This window comes from Lepisosteus platostomus, chromosome 22 (genome assembly GCF_059453375.1).
Source record: "Lepisosteus platostomus isolate fLepPlt1 chromosome 22, fLepPlt1.hap1, whole genome shotgun sequence".
In the NCBI taxonomy this organism is placed as follows: domain Eukaryota; kingdom Metazoa; phylum Chordata; class Actinopteri; order Semionotiformes; family Lepisosteidae; genus Lepisosteus; species Lepisosteus platostomus.
Genome location: NC_142632.1, coordinates 5,063,108 through 5,082,485, shown reverse-complemented (window position 1 = coordinate 5,082,485; position 19,378 = coordinate 5,063,108).

Here is a 19,378-nt window from a genome sequence, read left to right as displayed (position 1 = left end):
CAGAAGAGCCCACACACTCAGCCCTTAACCCCAGTGTACAGAAAGTGTCAAAACGTGTTTTTCAGCAGAAATAAACATGTTTCTGCAAGTTTGGTCAACCCCATTTAAGTTATGGGGCAGTAACATCACACTTTTCAAAACGTGTTTTTCAGCCCGAAATAAACACGTTTTTTCAGACAGCTGAATCTACTTGTAACAGCAAGGCTCAGAAGTGCCAACACACTCAGCCCTTAACCCCAGTGTGCAGAAAGGGTCAAAACGTGTTTTTCAGCAGAAATAAACATGTTTCTGCAAGTTTGGTCAACCCCATGTAAGTTATGGGGCAGTAACATCACACTTTTCAAAACGTGTTTTTCAGCCCGAAATAAACGCGTTTTTTCAGACAACTGAATCTCCTTGTAACAGCAAGGCTCAGAAGAGCCCACACACTCAGCCCTTAACCCCAGTGTACAGAAAGTGTCAAAACGTGTTTTTCAGCAGAAATAAACATGTTTCTGCAAGTTTGGTCAACCCCATGTAAGTTATGGGGCAGTAACATCACACTTTTCAAAACGTGTTTTTCAGCCCGAAATAAACGCGTTTTTTCAGGCAACTGAATCTCCTTGTAACAGCAAGGCTCAGAAGAGCCCACACACTCAGCCCTTAACCCCAGTGTACAGAAAGTGTCAAAACGTGTTTTTCAGCAGAAATAAACATGTTTCTGCAAGTTTGGTCAACCCCATGTAAGTTATGGGGCAGTAACATCACACTTTTCAAAACGTGTTTTTCAGCCCGAAATAAACACGTTTTTTCAGACAGCTGAATCTATTTGTAACAGCAAGGCTCAGAAGTGCCAACACACTCAGCCCTTAACCCCAGTGTGCAGAAAGGGTCAAAACGTGTTTTTCAGCAGAAATAAACATGTTTCTGCAAGTTTGGTCAACCCCATGTAAGTTATGGGGCAGTAACATCACACTTTTCAAAACGTGTTTGTCAGCCCGAAATAAACACGTTTTTTCAGACAGCTGAATATACTTGTAACAGCAAGGCTCAGAAGTGCCAACACACTCAGCCCTTAACCCCAGTGTGCAGAAAGGGTCAAAACGTGTTTTTCAGCAGAAATAAACATGTTTCTGCAAGTTTGGTCAACCCCATGTAAGTTATGGGGCAGTAACATCACACTTTTCAAAACGTGTTTTTCAGCCAGAAATAAACGCGTTTTTTCAGGCAACTGAATCTACTTGTAACAGCAAGGCTCAGAAGTGCCCACACACTCAACCCTTAACCCCAGTGTACAGAAAGTGTCAAAACGTGTTTTTCAGCAGAAATAAACATGTTTCTGCAAGTTTGGTCAACCCCATGTAAGTTATGGGGCAGTAACATCACACTTTTCAAAACGTGTTTTTCAGCCCGAAATAAACGCGTTTTTTCAGACAGCTGAATCTATTTGTAACAGCAAGGCTCAGAAGTGCCAACACACTCAGCCCTTAACCCCAGTGTGCAGAAAGGGTCAAAACGTGTTTTTCAGCAGAAATAAACATGTTTCTGCAAGTTTGGTCAACCCCATGTAAGTTATGGGGCAGTAACATCACACTTTTCAAAACGTGTTTGTCAGCCCGAAATAAACACGTTTTTTCAGACAGCTGAATATACTTGTAACAGCAAGGCTCAGAAGTGCCAACACACTCAGCCCTTAACCCCAGTGTGCAGAAAGGGTCAAAACGTGTTTTTCAGCAGAAATAAACATGTTTCTGCAAGTTTGGTCAACCCCATGTAAGTTATGGGGCAGTAACATCACACTTTTCAAAACGTGTTTTTCAGCCAGAAATAAACGCGTTTTTTCAGGCAACTGAATCTACTTGTAACAGCAAGGCTCAGAAGTGCCCACACACTCAACCCTTAACCCCAGTGTACAGAAAGTGTCAAAACGTGTTTTTCAGCAGAAATAAACATGTTTCTGCAAGTTTGGTCAACCCCATGTAAGTTATGGGGCAGTAACATCACACTTTTCAAAACGTGTTTTTCAGCCCGAAATAAACGCGTTTTTTCAGACAACTGAATCTACTTGTAACAGCAAGGCTCAGAAGTGCCCACACACTCAACCCTTAACCCCAGTGTGCAGAAAGGGTCAAAACGTGTTTTTCAGCAGAAATAAACATGTTTCTGCAAGTTTGGTCAACCCCATGTAAGTTATGGGGCAGTAACATCACACTTTTCAAAACGTGTTTTTCAGCCCGAAATAAACGCGTTTTTTCAGGCAACTGAATCTCCTTGTAACAGCAAGGCTCAAAAGAGCCCACACACTCAGCCCTTAACCCCAGTGTGCAGAAATTGTCAAAACGTGTTTTTCAGCAGAAATAAACATGTTTCTGCAAGTTTGGTCAACCCCATGTAAGTTATGGGGCAGTAACATCACACTTTTCAAAACGTGTTTTTCAGCCCGAAATAAACACGTTTTTTCAGACAGCTGAATCTACTTGTAACAGCAAGGCTCAGAAGTGCCAACACACTCAGCCCTTAACCCCAGTGTGCAGAAAGGGTCAAAACGTGTTTTTCAGCAGAAATAAACATGTTTCTGCAAGTTTGGTCAACCCCATGTAAGTTATGGGGCAGTAACATCACACTTTTCAAAACGTGTTTTTCAGCCCGAAATAAACGCGTTTTTTCAGACAACTGAATCTACTTGTAACAGCAAGGCTCAGAAATGCCCACACACTCAACCCTTAACCCCAGTGTGCAGAAAGGGTCAAAACGTGTTTTTCAGCAGAAATAAACATGTTTCTGCAAGTTTGGTCAACCCCATGTAAGTTATGGGGCAGTAACATCACACTTTTCAAAACGTGTTTTTCAGCCCGAAATAAACGCGTTTTTTCAGACAACTGAATCTCCTTGTAACAGCAAGGCTCAGAAGAGCCCACACACTCAGCCCTTAACCCCAGTGTACAGAAAGTGTCAAAACGTGTTTTTCAGCTGAAATAAACATGTTTCTGCAAGTTTGGTCAACCCCATGTAAGTTATGGGGCAGTAACATCATACTTTTCAAAACGTGTTTTTCAGCCCGAAATAAACACGTTTTTTCAGACAGCTGAATCTACTTGTAACAGCAAGGCTCAGAAGAGCCAACACACTCAGCCCTTAACCCCAGTGTGCAGAAAGGGTCAAAACGTGTTTTTCAGCAGAAATAAACATGTTTCTGCAAGTTTGGTCAACCCCATGTAAGTTATGGGGCAGTAACATCACACTTTTCAAAACGTGTTTTTCAGCCCGAAATAAACGCGTTTTTTCAGACAACTGAATCTCCTTGTAACAGCAAGGCTCAGAAGAGCCCACGCACTCAGCCCTTAACCCCAGTGTACAGAAAGTGTCGAAACGTGTTTTTCAGCAGAAATAAACATGTTTCTGCAAGTTTGGTCAACCCCATGTAAGTTATGGGGCAGTAACATCACACTTTTCAAAACGTGTTTTTCAGCCCGAAATAAACGCGTTTTTTCAGACAACTGAATCTCCTTGTAACAGCAAGGCTCAGAAGAGCCCACACACTCAGCCCTTAACCCCAGTGTACAGAAAGTGTCAAAACGTGTTTTTCAGCAGAAATAAACATGTTTCTGCAAGTTTGGTCAACCCCATGTAAGTTATGGGGCAGTAACATCACACTTTTCAAAACGTGTTTTTCAGCCCGAAATAAACGCGTTTTTTCAGGCAACTGAATCTCCTTGTAACAGCAAGGCTCAGAAGAGCCCACACACTCAGCCCTTAACCCCAGTGTACAGAAAGTGTCAAAACGTGTTTTTCAGCAGAAATAAACATGTTTCTGCAAGTTTGGTCAACCCCATGTAAGTTATGGGGCAGTAACATCACACTTTTCAAAACGTGTTTTTCAGCCCGAAATAAACACGTTTTTTCAGACAGCTGAATCTATTTGTAACAGCAAGGCTCAGAAGTGCCAACACACTCAGCCCTTAACCCCAGTGTGCAGAAAGGGTCAAAACGTGTTTTTCAGCAGAAATAAACATGTTTCTGCAAGTTTGGTCAACCCCATGTAAGTTATGGGGCAGTAACATCACACTTTTCAAAACGTGTTTGTCATCCCGAAATAAACACGTTTTTTCAGACAGCTGAATATACTTGTAACAGCAAGGCTCAGAAGTGCCAACACACTCAGCCCTTAACCCCAGTGTGCAGAAAGGGTCAAAACGTGTTTTTCAGCAGAAATAAACATGTTTCTTCAAGTTTGGTCAACCCCATGTAAGTTATGGGGCAGTAACATCACACTTTTCAAAAAATGTTTTTCAGCCAGAAATAAACGCGTTTTTTCAGGCAACTGAATCTACTTGTAACAGCAAGGCTCAGAAGTGCCCACACACTCAACCCTTAACCCCAGTGTACAGAAAGTGTCAAAACGTGTTTTTCAGCAGAAATAAACATGTTTCTGCAAGTTTGGTCAACCCCATGTAAGTTATGGGGCAGTAACATCACACTTTTCAAAACGTGTTTTTCAGCCCGAAATAAACGCGTTTTTTCAGGCAACTGAATCTCCTTGTAACAGCAAGGCTCAAAAGAGCCCACACACTCAGCCCTTAACCAGAGTGTGCAGAAATTGTCAAAACGTGTTTTTCAGCAGAAATAAACATGTTTCTGCAAGTTTGGTCAACCCCATGTAAGTTATGGGGCAGTAACATCACACTTTTCAAAACGTGTTTTTCAGCCCGAAATAAACACGTTTTTTCAGACAGCTGAATCTACTTGTAACAGCAAGGCTCAGAAGTGCCAACACACTCAGCCCTTAACCCCAGTGTGCAGAAAGGGTCAAAACGTGTTTTTCAGCAGAAATAAACATGTTTCTGCAAGTTTGGTCAACCCCATGTAAGTTATGGGGCAGTAACATCACAGTTTTCAAAACGTGTTTTTCAGCCCGAAATAAACGCGTTTTTTCAGACAACTGAATCTACTTGTAACAGCAATGCTCAGAAGTGCCCACACAGTCAACCCTTAACCCCAGTGTGCAGAAAGGGTCAAAACGTGTTTTTCAGCAGAAATAAACATGTTTCTGCAAGTTTGGTCAACCCCATGTAAGTTATCAGGCAGTGACATCACACTTTTCAAAACGTGTATTTCAGCCCGAAATAAACGCGTTTTTTCAGGCAACTGAATCTCCTTGTAACAGCAAGGCTCAGAAGAGCCCACACACTCAGCCCTTAACCCCAGTGTACAGAAAGTGTCAAAACGTGTTTTTCAGCAGAAATAAACATGTTTCTGCAAGTTTGGTCAACCCCATGTAAGTTATGGGGCAGTAACATCACACTTTTCAAAACGTGTTTTTCAGCCAGAAATAAACACGTTTTTTCAGGCAACTGAATCTACTTGTAACAGCAAGGCTCAGAAGTGCCCACACACTCAACCCTTAACCGCAGTGTACAGAAAGTGTCAAAACGTGTTTTTCAGCAGAAATAAACATGTTTCTGCAAGTTTGGTCAACCCCATGTAAGTTATGGGGCAGTAACATCACACTTTTCAAAACGTGTTTTTCAGCCCGAAATAAACGCGTTTTTTCAGACAACTGAATCTCCTTGTAACAGCAAGGCTCAGAAGAGCCCACACACTCAGCCCTTAACCCCAGTGTACAGAAAGTGTCAAAACGTGTTTTTCAGCAGAAATAAACATGTTTCTGCAAGTTTGGTCAACCCCATGTAAGTTATGGGGCAGTAACATCACACTTTTCAAAACGTGTTTTTCAGCCCGAAATAAACGCGTTTTTTCAGGCAACTGAATCTCCTTGTAACAGCAAGGCTCAGAAGAGCCCACACACTCAGCCCTTAACCCCAGTGTACAGAAAGTGTCAAAACGTGTTTTTCAGCAGAAATAAACATATTTCTGCAAGTTTGGTCAACCCCATGTAAGTTATGGGGCAGTAACATCACACTTTTCAAAACGTGTTTTTCAGCCCGAAATAAACACGTTTTTTCAGACAGCTGAATCTATTTGTAACAGCAAGGCTCAGAAGTGCCAACACACTCAGCCCTTAACCCCAGTGTGCAGAAAGGGTCAAAACGTGTTTTTCAGCAGAAATAAACATGTTTCTGCAAGTTTGGTCAACCCCATGTAAGTTATGGGGCAGTAACATCACACTTTTCAAAACGTGTTTGTCAGCCCGAAATAAACACGTTTTTTCAGACAGCTGAATATACTTGTAACAGCAAGGCTCAGAAGTGCCAACACACTCAGCCCTTAACCCCAGTGTGCAGAAAGGGTCAAAACGTGTTTTTCAGCAGAAATAAACATGTTTCTGCAAGTTTGGTCAACCCCATGTAAGTTATGGGGCAGTAACATCACACTTTTCAAAACGTGTTTTTCAGCCCGAAATAAACGCGTTTTTTCAGACAACTGAATCTCCTTGTAACAGCAAGGCTCAGAAGAGCCCACACACTCAGCCCTTAACCCCAGTGTACAGAAAGTGTCAATACGTGTTTTTCAGCAGAAATAAACATGTTTCTGCAAGTTTGTTCAACCCCATGTAAGTTATGGGGCAGTAACATCACACTTTTCAAAACCTGTTTTTCAGCCCGAAATAAACACGTTTTTTCAGACAGCTGAAACTACTTGTAACAGCAAGGCTCAGAAGAGCCAACACACTCAGCCCTTAACCCCAGTGTGCAGAAAGGGTCAAAACGTGTTTTTCAGCAGAAATAAACATGTTTCTGCAAGTTTGGTCAACCCCATGTAAGTTATGGGGCAGTAACATCACACTTTTCAAAACGTGTTTTTCAGCCAGAAATAAACGCGTTTTTTCAGGCAACTGAATCTACTTGTAACAGCAAGGCTCAGAAGTGCCCACACACTCAACCCTTAACCCCAGTGTACAGAAAGTGTCAAAACGTGTTTTTCAGCAGAAATAAACATGTTTCTGCAAGTTTGGTCAACCCCATGTAAGTTATGGGGCAGTAACATCACACTTTTCAAAACGTGTTTTTCAGCCCGAAATAAACGCGTTTTTTCAGGCAACTGAATCTCCTTGTAACAGCAAGGCTCAAAAGAGCCCACACACTCAGCCCTTAACCAGAGTGTGCAGAAATTGTCAAAACGTGTTTTTCAGCAGAAATAAACATGTTTCTGCAAGTTTGGTCAACCCCATGTAAGTTATGGGGCAGTAACATCACACTTTTCAAAACGTGTTTTTCAGCCCGAAATAAACACGTTTTTTCAGACAGCTGAATCTACTTGTAACAGCAAGGCTCAGAAGTGCCAACACACTCAGCCCTTAACCCCAGTGTGCAAAAAGGGTCAAAACGTGTTTTTCAGCAGAAATAAACATGTTTCTGCAAGTTTGGTCAACCCCATGTAAGTTATGGGGCAGTAACATCACAGTTTTCAAAACGTGTTTTTCAGCCCGAAATAAACGCGTTTTTTCAGACAACTGAATCTACTTGTAACAGCAATGCTCAGAAGTGCCCACACAGTCAACCCTTAACCCCAGTGTGCAGAAAGGGTCAAAACGTGTTTTTCAGCAGAAATAAACATGTTTCTGCAAGTTTGGTCAACCCCATGTAAGTTATCAGGCAGTGACATCACACTTTTCAAAACGTGTATTTCAGCCCGAAATAAACGCGTTTTTTCAGGCAACTGAATCTCCTTGTAACAGCAAGGCTCAGAAGAGCCCACACACTCAGCCCTTAACCCCAGTGTACAGAAAGTGTCAAAACGTGTTTTTCAGCAGAAATAAACATGTTTCTGCAAGTTTGGTCAACCCCATGTAAGTTATGGGGCAGTAACATCACACTTTTCAAAACGTGTTTTTCAGCCAGAAATAAACGCGTTTTTTCAGGCAACTGAATCTACTTGTAACAGCAAGGCTCAGAAGTGCCCACACACTCAACCCTTAACCCCAGTGTACAGAAAGTGTCAAAACGTGTTTTTCAGCAGAAATAAACATGTTTCTGCAAGTTTGGTCAACCCCATGTAAGTTATGGGGCAGTAACATCACACTTTTCAAAACGTGTTTTTCAGCCCGAAATAAACGCGTTTTTTCAGGCAACTGAATCTCCTTGTAACAGCAAGGCTCAAAAGAGCCCACACACTCAGCCCTTAACCCCAGTGTGCAGAAATTGTCAAAACGTGTTTTTCAGCAGAAATAAACATGTTTCTGCAAGTTTGGTCAACCCCATGTAAGTTATGGGGCAGTAACATCACACTTTTCAAAACGTGTTTTTCAACCCGAAATAAACACGTTTTTTCAGACAGCTGAATCTACTTGTAACAGCAAGGCTCAGAAGTGCCAACACACTCAGCCCTTAACCCCAGTGTGCAGAAAGGGTCAAAACGTGTTTTTCAGCAGAAATAAACATGTTTCTGCAAGTTTGGTCAACCCCATGTAAGTTATGGGGCAGTAACATCACACTTTTCAAAACGTGTTTTTCAGCCCGAAATAAACGCGTTTTTTCAGACAACTGAATCTACTTGTAACAGCAAGGCTCAGAAGTGCCCACACACTCAACCCTTAACCCCAGTGTGCAGAAAGGGTCAAAACGTGTTTTTCAGCAGAAATAAACATGTTTCTGCAAGTTTGGTCAACCCCATGTAAGTTATGGGGCAGTAACATCATACTTTTCAAAACGTGTTTTTCAGCCCGAAATAAACACGTTTTTTCAGACAGCTGAATCTACTTGTAACAGCAAGGCTCAGAAGTGCCAACACACTCAGCCCTTAACCCCAGTGTGCAGAAAGGGTCAAAACGTGTTTTTCAGCAGAAATAAACATGTTTCTGCAAGTTTGGTCAACCCCATGTAAGTTATGGGGCAGTAACATCATACTTTTCAAAACGTGTTTTTCAGCCAGAAATAAACGCGTTTTTTCAGGCAACTGAATCTACTTGTAACAGCAAGGCTCAGAAGTGCCCACACACTCAACCCTTAACCCCAGTGTGCAGAAAGGGTCAAAACGTGTTTTTCAGCAGAAATAAACATGTTTCTGCAAGTTTGGTCAACCCCATGTAAGTTATGGGGCAGTAACATCACACTTTTCAAAACGTGTTTTTCAGCCCGAAATAAACGCGTTTTTTCAGACAACTGAATCTCCTTGTAACAGCAAGGCTCAGAAGAGCCCACACACTCAGCCCTTAACCCCAGTGTACAGAAAGTGTCAAAACGTGTTTTTCAGCTGAAATAAACATGTTTCTGCAAGTTTGGTCAACCCCATGTAAGTTATGGGGCAGTAACATCACACTTTTCAAAACGTGTTTTTCAGCCCGAAATAAACACGTTTTTTCAGACAGCTGAATCTACTTGTAACAGCAAGGCTCAGAAGAGCCAACACACTCAGCCCTTAACCCCAGTGTGCAGAAAGGGTCAAAACGTGTTTTTCAGCAGAAATAAACATGTTTCTGTAAGTTTGGTCAACCCCATGTAAGTTATGGGGCAGTAACATCATACTTTTCAAAACGTGTTTTTCAGCCCGAATTAAACGCGTTTTTTCAGACAACTGAATCTACTTGTAACAGCAAGGCTCAGAAGTGCCCACACACTCAACCCTTAACCCCAGTGTGCAGAAAGGGTCAAAACGTGTTTTTCAGCAGAAATAAACATGTTTCTGCAAGTTTGGTCAACCCCATGTAAGTTATGGGGCAGTAACATCACACTTTTCAAAACGTGTTTTTCAGCCCGAAATAAACACGTTTTTTCAGACAGCTGAATATACTTGTAACAGCAAGTCTCAGAAGTGCCAACACACTCAGCCCTTAACCCCAGTGTGCAGAAAGGGTCAAAACGTGTTTTTCAGCAGAAATAAACATGTTTCTGCAAGTTTGGTCAACCCCATGTAAGTTATGGGGCAGTAACATCACACTTTTCAAAACGTGTTTTTCAGCCCGAAATAAACGCGTTTTTTCAGGCAACTGAATCTCCTTGTAACAGCAAGGCTCAAAAGAGCCCACACACTCAGCCCTTAACCCCAGTGTGCAGAAATTGTCAAAACGTGTTTTTCAGCAGAAATAAACATGTTTCTGCAAGTTTGGTCAACCCCATGTAAGTTATGGGGCAGTAACATCACACTTTTCAAAACGTGTTTTTCAACCCGAAATAAACACGTTTTTTCAGACAGCTGAATCTACTTGTAACAGCAAGGCTCAGAAGTGCCAACACACTCAGCCCTTAACCCCAGTGTGCAGAAAGGGTCAAAACGTGTTTTTCAGCAGAAATAAACATGTTTCTGCAAGTTTGGTCAACCCCATGTAAGTTATGGGGCAGTAACATCACACTTTTCAAAACGTGTTTTTCAGCCCGAAATAAACGCGTTTTTTCAGACAACTGAATCTACTTGTAACAGCAAGGCTCAGAAGTGCCCACACACTCAACCCTTAACCCCAGTGTGCAGAAAGGGTCAAAACGTGTTTTTCAGCAGAAATAAACATGTTTCTGCAAGTTTGGTCAACCCCATGTAAGTTATGGGGCAGTAACATCACACTTTTCAAAACGTGTTTTTCAGCCCGAAATAAACACGTTTTTTCAGACAGCTGAATCTACTTGTAACAGCAAGGCTCAGAAGTGCCAACACACTCAGCCCTTAACCCCAGTGTGCAGAAAGGGTCAAAACGTGTTTTTCAGCAGAAATAAACATGTTTCTGCAAGTTTGGTCAACCCCATGTAAGTTATGGGGCAGTAACATCATACTTTTCAAAACGTGTTTTTCAGCCAGAAATAAACGCGTTTTTTCAGGCAACTGAATCTACTTGTAACAGCAAGGCTCAGAAGTGCCCACACACTCAACCCTTAACCCCAGTGTGCAGAAAGGGTCAAAACGTGTTTTTCAGCAGAAATAAACATGTTTCTGCAAGTTTGGTCAACCCCATGTAAGTTATGGGGCAGTAACATCACACTTTTCAAAACGTGTTTTTCAGCCCGAAATAAACGCGTTTTTTCAGGCAACTGAATCTCCTTGTAACAGCAAGGCTCAAAAGAGCCCACACACTCAGCCCTTAACCCCAGTGTGCAGAAATTGTCAAAACGTGTTTTTCAGCAGAAATAAACATGTTTCTGCAAGTTTGGTCAACCCCATGTAAGTTATGGGGCAGTAACATCACACTTTTCAAAACGTGTTTTTCAACCCGAAATAAACACGTTTTTTCAGACAGCTGAATCTACTTGTAACAGCAAGGCTCAGAAGTGCCAACACACTCAGCCCTTAACCCCAGTGTGCAGAAAGGGTCAAAACGTGTTTTTCAGCAGAAATAAACATGTTTCTGCAAGTTTGGTCAACCCCATGTAAGTTATGGGGCAGTAACATCACACTTTTCAAAACGTGTTTTTCAGCCCGAAATAAACGCGTTTTTTCAGACAACTGAATCTACTTGTAACAGCAAGGCTCAGAAGTGCCCACACACTCAACCCTTAACCCCAGTGTGCAGAAAGGGTCAAAACGTGTTTTTCAGCAGAAATAAACATGTTTCTGCAAGTTTGGTCAACCCCATGTAAGTTATGGGGCAGTAACATCACACTTTTCAAAACGTGTTTTTCAGCCCGAAATAAACTCGTTTTTTCAGACAGCTGAATCTACTTGTAACAGCAAGGCTCAGAAGTGCCAACACACTCAGCCCTTAACCCCAGTGTGCAGAAAGGGTCAAAACGTGTTTTTCAGCAGAAATAAACATGTTTCTGCAAGTTTGGTCAACCCCATGTAAGTTATGGGGCAGTAACATCATACTTTTCAAAACGTGTTTTTCAGCCAGAAATAAATGCGTTTTTTCAGGCAACTGAATCTACTTGTAACAGCAAGGCTCAGAAGTGCCCACACACTCAACCCTTAACCCCAGTGTGCAGAAAGGGTCAAAACGTGTTTTTCAGCAGAAATAAACATGTTTCTGCAAGTTTGGTCAACCCCATGTAAGTTATGGGGCAGTAACATCACACTTTTCAAAACGTGTTTTTCAGCCCGAAATAAACGCGTTTTTTCAGACAACTGAATCTCCTTGTAACAGCAAGGCTCAGAAGAGCCCACACACTCAGCCCTTAACCCCAGTGTACAGAAAGTGTCAAAACGTGTTTTTCAGCTGAAATAAACATGTTTCTGCAAGTTTGGTCAACCCCATGTAAGTTATGGGGCAGTAACATCAAACTTTTCAAAACGTGTTTTTCAGCCCGAAATAAACACGTTTTTTCAGACAGCTGAATCTATTTGTAACAGCAAGGCTCAGAAGAGCCAACACACTCAGCCCTTAACCCCAGTGTGCAGAAAGGGTCAAAACATGTTTTTCAGCAGAAATAAACATGTTTCTGTAAGTTTGGTCAACCCCATGTAAGTCATGGGGCAGTAACCTCATACTTTACAAAACGTGTTTTTCAGCCCGAAATAAACGCGTTTTTTCAGACAACTGAATCTACTTGTAACAGCAAGGCTCAGAAGTGCCCACACACTCAACCCTTAACCCCAGTGTGCAGAAAGGGTCAAAACGTGTTTTTCAGCAGAAATAAACATGTTTCTGCAAGTTTGGTCAACCCCATGTAAGTTATGGGGCAGTAACATCACACTTTTCAAAACGTGTTTTTCAGCCCGAAATAAACGCGTTTTTTCAGGCAACTGAATCTCCTTGTAACAGCAAGGCTCAAAAGAGCCCACACACTCAGCCCTTAACCCCAGTGTGCAGAAATTGTCAAAACGTGTTTTTCAGCAGAAATAAACATGTTTCTGCAAGTTTGGTCAACCCCATGTAAGTTATGGGGCAGTAACATCACACTTTTCAAAACGTGTTTTTCAGCCCGAAATAAACACGTTTTTTCAGACAGCTGAATCTACTTGTAACAGCAAGGCTCAGAAGTGCCAACACACTCAGCCCTTAACCCCAGTGTGCAGAAAGGGTCAAAACGTGTTTTTCAGCAGAAATAAACATGTTTCTGCAAGTTTGGTCAACCCCATGTAAGTTATGGGGCAGTAACATCACACTTTTCAAAACGTGTTTTTCAGCCCGAAATAAACGCGTTTTTTCAGACAACTGAATCTACTTGTAACAGCAAGGCTCAGAAATGCCCACACACTCAACCCTTAACCCCAGTGTGCAGAAAGGGTCAAAACGTGTTTTTCAGCAGAAATAAACATGTTTCTGCAAGTTTGGTCAACCCCATGTAAGTTATGGGGCAGTAACATCACACTTTTCAAAACGTGTTTTTCAGCCCGAAATAAACGCGTTTTTTCAGACAACTGAATCTCTTTGTAACAGCAAGGCTCAGAAGAGCCCACACACTCAGCCCTTAACCCCAGTGTACAGAAAGTGTCAAAACGTGTTTTTCAGCTGAAATAAACATGTTTCTGCAAGTTTGGTCAACCCCATGTAAGTTATGGGGCAGTAACATCACACTTTTCAAAACGTGTTTTTCAGCCCGAAATAAACACGTTTTTTCAGACAGCTGAATCTACTTGTAACGGCAAGGCTCAGAAGAGCCAACACACTCAGCCCTTAACCCCAGTGTGCAGAAAGGGTCAAAACGTGTTTTTCAGCAGAAATAAACATGTTTCTGTAAGTTTGGTCAACCCCATGTAAGTTATGGGGCAGTAACATCACAGTTTTCAAAACGTGTTTTTCAGCCCGAAATAAACGCGTTTTTTTTCAGGCAAATGAATCTCCTTGTAACAGCAAGGCTCAGAAGAGCCCACACACTCAGCCCTTAACCCCAGTGTACAGAAAGGGTCAAAACGTGTTTTTCAGCAGAAATAAACATGTTTCTGCAAGTTTGGTCAACCCCATGTAAGTTATGGGGCAGTAACGTCACACTTTTCAAAACGTGTTTTTCAGCCCGAAATAAACACGTTTTTTCAGACAGCTGAATATACTTGTAACAGCAAGGCTCAGAAGTGCCAACACACTCAGCCCTTAACCCCAGTGTGCAGAAAGGGTCAAAACGTGTTTTTCAGCAGAAATAAACATGTTTCTGCAAGTTTGGTCAACCCCATGTAAGTTATGAGGCAGTAACATCACACTTTTCAAAACGTGTTTTTCAGCCCGAAATAAACACGTTTTTTCAGACAGCTGAATCTACTTGTAACAGCAAGGCTCAGAAGAGCCAACACACTCAGCCCTTAACCCCAGTGTGCAGAAAGGGTCAAAACGTGTTTTTCAGCAGAAATAAACATGTTTCTGCAAGTTTGGTCAACCCCATGTAAGTTATGGGGCAGTAACATCACACTTTTCAAAACGTGTTTTTCAGCCCGAAATAAACGCGTTTTTTCAGACAACTGAATCTCCTTGTAACAGCAAGGCTCAGAAGAGCCCACGCACTCAGCCCTTAACCCCAGTGTTCAGAAAGTGTCAAAACGTGTTTTTCAGCAGAAATAAACATGTTTCTGCAAGTTTGGTCAACCCCATGTAAGTTATGGGGCAGTAACATCACACTTTTCAAAACGTGTTTTTCAGCCCGAAATAAACGCGTTTTTTCAGACAACTGAATCTCCTTGTAACAGCAAGGCTCAGAAGAGCCCACACACTCAGCCCTTAACCCCAGTGTACAGAAAGTGTCAAAACGTGTTTTTCAGCAGAAATAAACATGTTTCTGCAAGTTTGGTCAACCCCATGTAAGTTATGGGGCAGTAACATCACACTTTTCAAAACGTGTTTTTCAGCCCGAAATAAACGCGTTTTTTCAGGCAACTGAATCTCCTTGTAACAGCAAGGCTCAGAAGAGCCCACACACTCAGCCCTTAACCCCAGTGTACAGAAAGTGTCAAAACGTGTTTTTCAGCAGAAATAAACATGTTTCTGCAAGTTTGGTCAACCCCATGTAAGTTATGGGGCAGTAACATCACACTTTTCAAAACGTGTTTTTCAGCCCGAAATAAACACGTTTTTTCAGACAGCTGAATCTACTTGTAACAGCAAGGCTCAGAAGTGCCAACACACTCAGCCCTTAACCCCAGTGTGCAGAAAGGGTCAAAACGTGTTTTTCAGCAGAAATAAACATGTTTCTGCAAGTTTGGTCAACCCCATGTAAGTTATGGGGCAGTAACATCACACTTTTCAAAACGTGTTTTTCAGCCCGAAATAAACGCGTTTTTTCAGACAACTGAATCTCCTTGTAACAGCAAGGCTCAGAAGAGCCCACACACTCAGCCCTTAACCCCAGTGTACAGAAAGTGTCAAAACGTGTTTTTCAGCAGAAATAAACATGTTTCTGCAAGTTTGGTCAACCCCATGTAAGTTATGGGGCAGTAACATCACACTTTTCAAAACGTGTTTTTCAGCCCGAAATAAACGCGTTTTTTCAGGCAACTGAATCTCCTTGTAACAGCAAGGCTCAGAAGAGCCCACACACTCAGCCCTTAACCCCAGTGTACAGAAAGTGTCAAAACGTGTTTTTCAGCAGAAATAAACATGTTTCTGCAAGTTTGGTCAACCCCATGTAAGTTATGGGGCAGTAACATCACACTTTTCAAAACGTGTTTTTCAGCCCGAAATAAACACGTTTTTTCAGACAGCTGAATCTATTTGTAACAGCAAGGCTCAGAAGTGCCAACACACTCAGCCCTTAACCCCAGTGTGCAGAAAGGGTCAAAACGTGTTTTTCAGCAGAAATAAACATGTTTCTGCAAGTTTGGTCAACCCCATGTAAGTTATGGGGCAGTAACATCACACTTTTCAAAACGTGTTTGTCAGCCCGAAATAAACACGTTTTTTCAGACAGCTGAATATACTTGTAACAGCAAGGCTCAGAAGTGCCAACACACTCAGCCCTTAACCCCAGTGTGCAGAAAGGGTCAAAACGTGTTTTTCAGCAGAAATAAACATGTTTCTTCAAGTTTGGTCAACCCCATGTAAGTTATGGGGCAGTAACATCACACTTTTCAAAAAATGTTTTTCAGCCAGAAATAAACGCGTTTTTTCAGGCAACTGAATCTACTTGTAACAGCAAGGCTCAGAAGTGCCCACACACTCAACCCTTAACCCCAGTGTACAGAAAGTGTCAAAACGTGTTTTTCAGCAGAAATAAACATGTTTCTGCAAGTTTGGTCAACCCCATGTAAGTTATGGGGCAGTAACATCACACTTTTCAAAACGTGTTTTTCAGCCCGAAATAAACGCGTTTTTTCAGGCAACTGAATCTCCTTGTAACAGCAAGGCTCAAAAGAGCCCACACACTCAGCCCTTAACCAGAGTGTGCAGAAATTGTCAAAACGTGTTTTTCAGCAGAAATAAACATGTTTCTGCAAGTTTGGTCAACCCCATGTAAGTTATGGGGCAGTAACATCACACTTTTCAAAACGTGTTTTTCAGCCCGAAATAAACACGTTTTTTCAGACAGCTGAATCTACTTGTAACAGCAAGGCTCAGAAGTGCCAACACACTCAGCCCTTAACCCCAGTGTGCAGAAAGGGTCAAAACGTGTTTTTCAGCAGAAATAAACATGTTTCTGCAAGTTTGGTCAACCCCATGTAAGTTATGGGGCAGTAACATCACAGTTTTCAAAACGTGTTTTTCAGCCCGAAATAAACGCGTTTTTTCAGACAACTGAATCTACTTGTAACAGCAATGCTCAGAAGTGCCCACACAGTCAACCCTTAACCCCAGTGTGCAGAAAGGGTCAAAACGTGTTTTTCAGCAGAAATAAACATGTTTCTGCAAGTTTGGTCAACCCCATGTAAGTTATCAGGCAGTGACATCACACTTTTCAAAACGTGTATTTCAGCCCGAAATAAACGCGTTTTTTCAGGCAACTGAATCTCCTTGTAACAGCAAGGCTCAGAAGAGCCCACACACTCAGCCCTTAACCCCAGTGTACAGAAAGTGTCAAAACGTGTTTTTCAGCAGAAATAAACATGTTTCTGCAAGTTTGGTCAACCCCATGTAAGTTATGGGGCAGTAACATCACACTTTTCAAAACGTGTTTTTCAGCCAGAAATAAACGCGTTTTTTCAGGCAACTGAATCTACTTGTAACAGCAAGGCTCAGAAGTGCCCACACACTCAACCCTTAACCGCAGTGTACAGAAAGTGTCAAAACGTGTTTTTCAGCAGAAATAAACATGTTTCTGCAAGTTTGGTCAACCCCATGTAAGTTATGGGGCAGTAACATCACACTTTTCAAAACGTGTTTTTCAGCCCGAAATAAACGCGTTTTTTCAGACAACTGAATCTCCTTGTAACAGCAAGGCTCAGAAGAGCCCACACACTCAGCCCTTAACCCCAGTGTACAGAAAGTGTCAAAACGTGTTTTTCAGCAGAAATAAACATGTTTCTGCAAGTTTGGTCAACCCCATGTAAGTTATGGGGCAGTAACATCACACTTTTCAAAACGTGTTTTTCAGCCCGAAATAAACGCGTTTTTTCAGGCAACTGAATCTCCTTGTAACAGCAAGGCTCAGAAGAGCCCACACACTCAGCCCTTAACCCCAGTGTACAGAAAGTGTCAAAACGTGTTTTTCAGCAGAAATAAACATATTTCTGCAAGTTTGGTCAACCCCATGTAAGTTATGGGGCAGTAACATCACACTTTTCAAAACGTGTTTTTCAGCCCGAAATAAACACGTTTTTTCAGACAGCTGAATCTATTTGTAACAGCAAGGCTCAGAAGTGCCAACACACTCAGCCCTTAACCCCAGTGTGCAGAAAGGGTCAAAACGTGTTTTTCAGCAGAAATAAACATGTTTCTGCAAGTTTGGTCAACCCCATGTAAGTTATGGGGCAGTAACATCACACTTTTCAAAACGTGTTTGTCAGCCCGAAATAAACACGTTTTTTCAGACAGCTGAATATACTTGTAACAGCAAGGCTCAGAAGTGCCAACACACTCAGCCCTTAACCCCAGTGTGCAGAAAGGGTCAAAACGTGTTTTTCAGCAGAAATAAACATGTTTCTGCAAGTTTGGTCAACCCCATGTAAGTTATGGGGCAGTAACATCACACTTTTCAAAACGTGTTTTTCAGCCCGAAATAAACGCGTTTTTTCAGACAACTGAATCTCCTTGTAACAGCAAGGCTCAGAAGAGCCCACACACTCAGCCCTTAACCCCAGTGTACAGAAAGTGTCAATACGTGTTTTTCAGCAGAAATAAACATGTTTCTGCAAGTTTGTTCAACCCCATGTAAGTTATGGGGCAGTAACATCACACTTTTCAAAACCTGTTTTTCAGCCCGAAATAAACACGTTTTTTCAGACAGCTGAAACTACTTGTAACAGCAAGGCTCAGAAGAGCCAACACACTCAGCCCTTAACCCCAGTGTGCAGAAAGGGTCAAAACGTGTTTTTCAGCAGAAATAAACATGTTTCTGCAAGTTTGGTCAACCCCATGTAAGTTATGGGGCAGTAACATCACACTTTTCAAAACGTGTTTTTCAGCCAGAAATAAACGCGTTTTTTCAGGCAACTGAATCTACTTGTAACAGCAAGGCTCAGAAGTGCCCACACACTCAACCCTTAACCCCAGTGTACAGAAAGTGTCAAAACGTGTTTTTCAGCAGAAATAAACATGTTTCTGCAAGTTTGGTCAACCCCATGTAAGTTATGGGGCAGTAACATCACACTTTTCAAAACGTGTTTTTCAGCCCGAAATAAACGCGTTTTTTCAGGCAACTGAATCTCCTTGTAACAGCAAGGCTCAAAAGAGCCCACACACTCAGCCCTTAACCAGAGTGTGCAGAAATTGTCAAAACGTGTTTTTCAGCAGAAATAAACATGTTTCTGCAAGTTTGGTCAACCCCATGTAAGTTATGGGGCAGTAACATCACACTTTTCAAAACGTGTTTTTCAGCCCGAAATAAACACGTTTTTTCAGACAGCTGAATCTACTTGTAACAGCAAGGCTCAGAAGTGCCAACACACTCAGCCCTTAACCCCAGTGTGCAGAAAGGGTCAAAACGTGTTTTTCAGCAGAAATAAACATGTTTCTGCAAGTTTGGTCAACCCCATGTAAGTTATGGGGCAGTAACATCACAGTTTTCAAAACGTGTTTTTCAGCCCGAAATAAACGCGTTTTTTCAGACAACTGAATCTACTTGTAACAGCAATGCTCAGAAGTGCCCACACAGTCAACCCTTAACCCCAGTGTGCAGAAAGGGTCAAAACGTGTTTTTCAGCAGAAATAAACATGTTTCTGCAAGTTTGGTCAACCCCATGTAAGTTATCAGGCAGTGACATCACACTTTTCAAAACGTGTATTTCAGCCCGAAATAAACGCGTTTTTTCAGGCAACTGAATCTCCTTGTAACAGCAAGGCTCAGAAGAGCCCACACACTCAGCCCTTAACCCCAGTGTACAGAAAGTGTCAAAACGTGTTTTTCAGCAGAAATAAACATGTTTCTGCAAGTTTGGTCAACCCCATGTAAGTTATGGGGCAGTAACATCACACTTTTCAAAACGTGTTTTTCAGCCAGAAATAAACGCGTTTTTTCAGGCAACTGAATCTACTTGTAACAGCAAGGCTCAGAAGTGCCCA